Source organism: Electrophorus electricus, chromosome 8 (assembly GCF_013358815.1).
Source record: "Electrophorus electricus isolate fEleEle1 chromosome 8, fEleEle1.pri, whole genome shotgun sequence".
Classification (NCBI taxonomy): domain Eukaryota; kingdom Metazoa; phylum Chordata; class Actinopteri; order Gymnotiformes; family Gymnotidae; genus Electrophorus; species Electrophorus electricus.
In genome coordinates, this window is record NC_049542.1 from 2,713,288 (window position 1) to 2,720,787 (window position 7,500).

General features: G+C 47.9%; 1 protein-coding gene across 1 annotated transcript in view; it reads left to right on the top strand.

Annotated features, from left to right (window-relative positions):
• LOC113592012 (protein eva-1 homolog A) overlaps positions 1-7,500 on the top strand; it is a 13,024-nt gene that overhangs the window by 1,994 nt on the left and 3,530 nt on the right. The gene's annotated exons all lie outside the window — the stretch shown is intronic.

The window sequence follows — 7,500 nt, forward strand, 5'->3', positions numbered from 1 at the left end:
CTCCTCATCTCCTCTGTCTCCTCTCACCTCTGTCTCCTCATCTCCTCTGTCTCCTCATCTCCTCTGTCTCCTCTCACCTCTGTCTCCTCATCTCCTCTGTCTCATCTCCTCTGTCTCCTCTCACCTCTGTCTCCTCATCACCTCTGTCTCCTCATCTCCTCTGTCTCCTCTCACCTCTGTCTCCTCTCACCTCTGTCTCTTCAGTCTCCTCATCTCCTCTGTCTCATCTCCTCTGTCTCCTCTCACCTCTGTCTCCTCATCTCTTCTCTCCTCTGTCTCCTCTCACCTCTGTCTCCTCTCACCTCTGTTTCTTCAGTCTCCTCATCTCCTCTGTCTCATCTCCTCTGTCTCCTCTCACCTCTGTCTCCTCATCTCCTCTGTCTCCTCTCACCTCTGTCTCCTCATCACCTCTGTCTCTTCTCACCTCTGTCTCCTCATCTCCTCTGTCTCCTCATCTCCTCTGTCTCCTCTCACCTCTGTCTCCTCATCTCCTCTGTCTCCTCTCACCTCTGTCTCCTCATCTCCTCTCTCCTCTGTCTCCTCTCACCTCTGTCTCCTCATCACCTCTGTCTCTTCTCACCTCTGTCTCCTCATCTCCTCTGTCTCCTCATCTCCTCTGTCTCCTCTCACCTCTGTCTCCTCATCTCCTCTCACCTCTGTCTCCTCTCACCTCTGTCTCCTCATCTCCTCTGTCTCCTCATCTCCTCTGTCTCCTCTCACCTCTGTCTGCTCATCTCCTCTCACCTCTGTCTCCTCTCACCTCTGTCTCCTCATCTCCTCTGTCTCCTCATCGCCTCTGTCTCCTCTCACCTCTGTCTCCTCATCTCCTTGCTTGTTGTTTTTTTTGTCCTGCTTCCAACTTTCCATCTCCCTCCCTCCCTCTCTCCCTCTCTCTCTCTCTCTCCCCCTCTCCCTCTCTCCCTCGCTCCCTCTCCCCCCCTCTCTCCCTCGCTCTGTTTTAATACTCAGCCTGAATTCCCTCTCCTCTCCCGAGCTCATCCTCTCCTCTTCATCTCTCTTTTTGTATCTTATTTCGTTCTCTCTCTCCGACTGGGGTTCATCTACCCTGCAGGGGCTCTCCCTTCTGACTCACCCCGGCGGCAGGAGCCTTCCCCGTGCACGGCCGGACGGGAACGCCGGAGCGGAGGCGTCGCCACCCATGTGCCTCTAGCACTTCCAAACGTTAAACTGAGACCACGGTCGCGTTATGAGCGCGCGTGTGACCGCGTAAGTCGGCGGTCAGTCGCGTTATGAGCGTGCGTGAGTCGGCGGTCAGTCGCGTTATGAGCGTGCGTGTGACCGCGTGAGTCGGCGGTCAGTCGCGTTATGAGCGTGCGTGTGACCACGTGAGTCGGCGGTCAGTCGCGTTATGAGCGTGCGTGTGACCGCGTGAGTCTGCACACGTGCTGTGTAAAATGTGAGTGGGTGTTAACGTAAGGTTCTTCAGTAGTGCTCAGAAAATCACAGATACACATACAGTTATGGGAATTATGTGTGTGGTGTTTAAGAACTGTGTGTGGTGTTTAAGAACTGTAGACACAGAACTGTGTGTGGTGTTTAAGAACTGTAGACACAACTGTGTGTGGTGTTTAAGAACTGTAGACACAACTGTGTGTGGTGTTTAAGAACTGTAGACACAACTGTGTGTGGTGTTTAAGAACTGTAGACACAACTGTGTGTGGTGTTTAAGAACTGTAGACACAGAACTGTGTGTAGTGTTTAACACAGTCTGTGGTGAACAGATGAATATACAGTATAACTAGGTTTACACAGTATGATATATTAAATATATTAAGTGTATGGAGTGTGTAATATATGATAATATATTGCAAAGACACAGAAATGAGTCTTTAGCAACAGTACTGTGATAATACTGCATCCAGAAATAAAGCAATATGTCTGTGAGATTATCAGTGTCTCTGTGAGATTATCAGTGCGTCTGTGAGTTTAGCAGTGCGTCTAAGACATGACTGGATTACACTTTAATCTGGCGTGTCTGGAAGCCGCCCTGTAAGGGTGGGTGGGGCGTCAGAGTTAAAATGAGCTGTTCTCACTTCTCCCTGTCGAGGGTCTAACCTGCCCACCCAGTTCGGACATTGTGTGTGGGGTGTTGGTAGGAGGCGATCACAGCGTTCTAAGGTCAGCCCACACAATCACAGTTCCTGAACCTTTACAGGATGTAGAGACACAGCCGAGTGTGTGCGTGTGTTTGCATGTGGGGGTGTATCTCTATATGTGTGTGGGTGTGGGTGTGGGTGTGTGTGTGGGTGTGTGTGTATGTATAGACACACAAAGAAACATACAGACACACGCACACACACACACACACACACAAACAGAGACACATAAAAACACATATACAGTATACCCAAAAATAGCATTTATCAGCATCATACAGAAAATATTGGACCATCAGAGAGACTTTTAAGAATATTAACACACACACACACACACACACACACACACACACACACACACACACACACACACACACACACACACTGTAAACCGTTTACTTTTAAGGATATTAACACACACAAAGAACAAATGTAGTTTTGTGTAGAGTATATGGACGTCACTCCCCGTCACAGTTAAAGACTCGGTTTTAGTACGGACGTCGGGCTTTGGTGTGGTTCGAACCCCAGTAGTGCCACGTGACGTCTGCTGTGGGCTATACAAAGAGATTAATAAGGGACCAAAAACGGATGAGACTAAATTAGTCAGTTATAAAAACAGGAAACAGTTAATGGACTATTTTTGAACTCTTCTGTAAAAAGTGTCACAGGATAAAGTGTGTTTGAGAGTTAAATACTGGAGTGGCTTTCATCAGGGCACAGGAGGTGCTATGAGAATGTGGTGACTTCCACACACACTCCCAGACCTGGCAGGAGCGCAAGGTTACACACACACTCACACACGCACAATCGCACACTCGCACGCGCGTACACGCACATACACACAGCCAACAGCCACATACAAACAGCCGACATGTGCACACACAGAAATACACACACAAACACACACACAACTGAACACCCACACACGCCCACATACATGCACACATACACACACACACACACACACACACACACATGCAAACACACACAGAAATACACACACAGGCACACCACTCCCCCCCCACACACACATACACACACACACACACACACTCAGCCAAAGACACATATACATGCACGCACACATGCACATGTGCACACATAGCACATACACATACACGCAGTCACGCACACGCACGCATACACACACACACACACACACACACACACACACACACACACTGTGGCTGGTCTTTTAAAACAACTGATGTCACTGCCCCAGTTTAGTTTGTTTTATTTATAGACCTCAGACTTATTTTCTTCCAGATCTCACAAGCGAGGGATGAGGGAAGAGTCCCTCTCTCTCTTTCTGTCTCTCTCTACCTCTCACTCCTTCTTTGGTACATTTCTGGTCTGCATCAATAACAATATTAAAATAATATTATTTATACAGGGTCTTTCCCAGGCCCAGGGTCACTTTAGAGTGCAACAAAGTACTCCATACAGAGAGGAGTAGAGAGTTCTACACAGAGAGAGGAGAAGAGAGTTCTACACAGAGAGGAGTAGAGAGTTCTACACAGAGAGAGGAGTAGAGAGTTCTACACAGAGAGGAGTAGAGAGTTCTACACAGAGAGAGGAGTAGAGAGTTCTACACAGAGAGGAGTAGAGAGTTCTACACAGAGAGAGGAAAGGAGAGTTCTACACAGAGAGAGGAGTAGAGAGGTCTACACAGAGAGAGGAGAAGAGAGTTCTACACAGAGAGGAGTAGAGAGTTCTACACAGAGAGGAGTAGAGAGTTCTACACAGAGAGAGGAGTAGAGAGTTCTACACAGAGAGAGGAGAAGAGAGTTCTACACAGAGAGGAGTAGAGAGTTCTACACAGAGAGGAGTAGAGAGTTCTACACAGAGAGAGGAGTAGAGAGTTCTACACAGAGAGAGGAGAAGAGAGTTCTACACAGAGAGAGGAGAAGAGAGTTCTACACAGAGAGAGGAGAAGAGAGTTCTACACAGAGAGGAGTAGAGAGTTCTACACAGAGAGGAGTAGAGAGTTCTACACAGAGAGGAGTAGAGAGTTCTACACAGAGAGGAGTAGAGAGTTCTACACAGAGAGAGGAGTAGAGAGTTCTACACAGAGAGAGGAGAAGAGAGTTCTACACAGAGAGAGCAGAAGAGAGTTCTACACAGAGAGGAGTAGAGAGTTCTACACAGAGCGGAGTACAGAGTTCTACATAGAGAAGAGTGTGTGTGTGTGTGTGCAGGTGTGTGTGTGTGTAGGTGCGTGTGTGTGTGTAGGTGTGTGTGTGTGTGTAGGTTTGTGTGTGTGTGTGTAGGTGTGTGTGTGTGTGTAGGTGTGTGTGTGTGTGTAGGTGTGTGTGTGTGTGCAGGTGTGTAGGTGTGTGTGTGTGTAGGTGTGTGTGTGTGTGTAGGTGTGTGTGTGTGTGCAGGTGTGTAGGTGTGTGTGTGTGTAGGTGTGTGTGTGTGTAGGTGCGTGTGTGTGTGTGTGTGTAGGTGTGTGTGTGTAGGTGTGTGTGTGTGTGTGTAGGTGCGTGTGTGTGTGTGTGTGTAGGTGTGTGTGTGTGTAGGTGTGTGTGTGTGTAGGTGTGTGTGTGTAGGTGCGTGTGTGTGTGTGTAGGTGTGTGTGTGTGTGCAGGTGTGTAATTTACAGTTTGCTGCCACAGTTCCCTTTAGTGTTCACTTGTGACTTGTAACCTGTGAGGTTTGGCACATTACCCAGAATGCACCTGGGGCTGAAGGCAAATCAAAGGCTCAGTCAGGAATTCTGGGAATCCCTGGAGTGCATTCCTGCCAGATTACTGCCGTAATGGAAGTTTGTGCAGGAGACTCTGGATCAGTGCCGGGAAAGGGAACTCCCGTACCACTGATCCTAGATCAGCGGAGCAAGGCCTCATGGACATCTGCTGCTTTTTTTTACAGATGTGCAACTGAAACCAGATCAGTCCCAGTGTTCCAGCAAAAGGTGTTAGCGCTCTGCAGAGCCATTGCATCCTTTGCCTTTAGACTTTAAACTACCGTTACCGTATAACGGTATCGTGGGAAATGCAGCTTGGCTTATAGACTCAGACTCGGTAGTCAAGACTACAGATCTCGAACCCGTCTGCTACTGTGATCTTAAACCAGTTTGTTTGAGTAATGGATGAGTGTGTGAAGTGTGAGGAGTGTGTGGAGTGTGTGAAGTGCGTGATTCACTGTGTGCAGGAGTAGATTAAAGAGTGAAATTAAAGAGAGAAAACAAAGAGCGCACACACACACACACACACACACACACACACACACACACACTGGAGAGCTACTCTCTGGCAGTTTATTTCCAACACTGACACACCTGCCTCTAACATGCATGTTCTCCTGGTGGCCTTCAGTGCACGTGTGTGTGTGTGTGTGTGTGCGCGTGTGTGAAAACGCATACCACAGAGACTTATTTTACTCCGAAGGGGCTTTGAAGGTTCAACAGCTGTCTCAGTGGTGGTCTCACAGAGAGTTCTATAGAAAGCGGCAGACGCCGTCCCGACCCGGGACAAACCGCGATGCCATTGGACCGTCTGGACTCCACTCTCCCAGCTGCCGGTTTTGGTCGGTTTTTGTTCATTCAAACGTCCATCAAAAGGACACGTTCGTCTGGCGCGTATTTGATCCTCCTCGTTCTTGACTGCATGTGACTGCCGGTTCGAAGCCCCCGCTGGAACTTCTAGGAATCCACGGAGTCTCCGGGTAGCCACTGGAAGTGCTGAGAGTGGGAGTGTAGGGGCGGGGCCAGGCAACGAGAGTGGGCGGGGTTTAGGACACGCTGCTGTAAACTTGGCCTGTGACGTGATTGGCCAGGACAGCGTCTCACACACACACAGTGCACACACACACACACACACACACACACACACACACACACACTTCTGATGACACTAATTAAAGGGACTACAGGGATTCATGGTGACACTGCCAGCTCACGTGAGTCTCTTCTGTACACGTGAACTCCTGTTCAGCAAACAAGTCTCACTCCTTTAAATGACATCACCGTGACATCACCATGACGTCACTGTAGCAGAAGGCTGGACACAGAACTGTAGGCTGGACAGTTTGCTGCTGTTTATAAACATATACGATCGCTTCTGGTTACTCTCTCTCTCTCTCTGTCTCTCTCTCTCTCTCCACCCCTCCCCCTCATTCTCTCTCTCTCTCTAATCGGGGGCGGGGGAATGGCTGTGTATGTTAAATCGTTTATTTGGGTTCTTTGGGAGATGACTTCTGCTCTTCTCCTTGATGTACTGGGTCATGATTGGATCCATATGCCTTTAGACAAACACACACACACACACGCCACTCTCTATAGTTATAATTAGATGTCTTTATTATGGGGGCTGTTTTTTTATCAGGTCTCCTGCCATCCCAGAATTCCAAGCTTCAGTGACTTTAGTGTCTGCGGTTTCCACACAGATATGCACATGGCAAAAAAAAACTGCAGAACAGTGCCAGAAGCAACACACACACACACACACACACACACACACACTCACACACATATATATATATATATATGTATGTATGCTCACATGTGCCACTAATTAGCCACAATCAGTGTCCTGTAATTGGACAAGCTAGTTTCAGGACCAGTGATTATAGTCTGTGTACGTCTGTCTGTCTCTCTCTCTCTCTCTCCCTGTGACACTCACATACACACACACACACACACACACACAGCTGTCTGAGGGTTGACAGGACGTCTCAACTTTACCGCTTGTTCTTTTTTCTACTTTTGTGTTTTGTTTCATAGTTCTGTGTGTGTGTGTGAGTGTGAGTGTAAGTGTGCGCATTTATATGTAGGTACATGTATGTGTGTTCATGTATTTGTGTGTACATGTGTGTGTGTACATGAGTGTGTACATGTATGTGTGTGTTCATGTATGTGTATGTGTATACATATATTTGTGTTCATGTATGTGTGTACATGTATGTGTGTGTGTATACATATATTTGTGTACATGTATGTGTGTGTACGTGTGTGTTCATGTATGTGTGTAGTTCCAGACTTTCTAAAACTTGTCTGAACCTGGTCTTACTAAATTTGGTGCCATGTATTTTTACGGAGGGTTTACATAAATGATGCGTATCACTCGTGTGTGTGTGTGTGTGTGTGAGCGCGCGCTTGTCTGACTGAACGTCTTTTCAGCTTCCTGCAATATCACTGCCAATTCTTTCATAGTACGGCTTTGAACAAACAGAGTGAGTGTGTGTGTGTGTGTGTGTGTGTGTGTGTGTGTGTGTGTGTGCGCGCGCGCGCACGCGTGCGCATATGTACATGTGCTTGGCTTCTGGTCAGTTTTGCAACCACATCACAGCCATTAGAAATTTTAAATCCATGCTATTGTGGGGGAGCGTCTGGAACGCTGACTCACAGGACGTGTGTGTGTGTGTGTGTGTGATGGATACA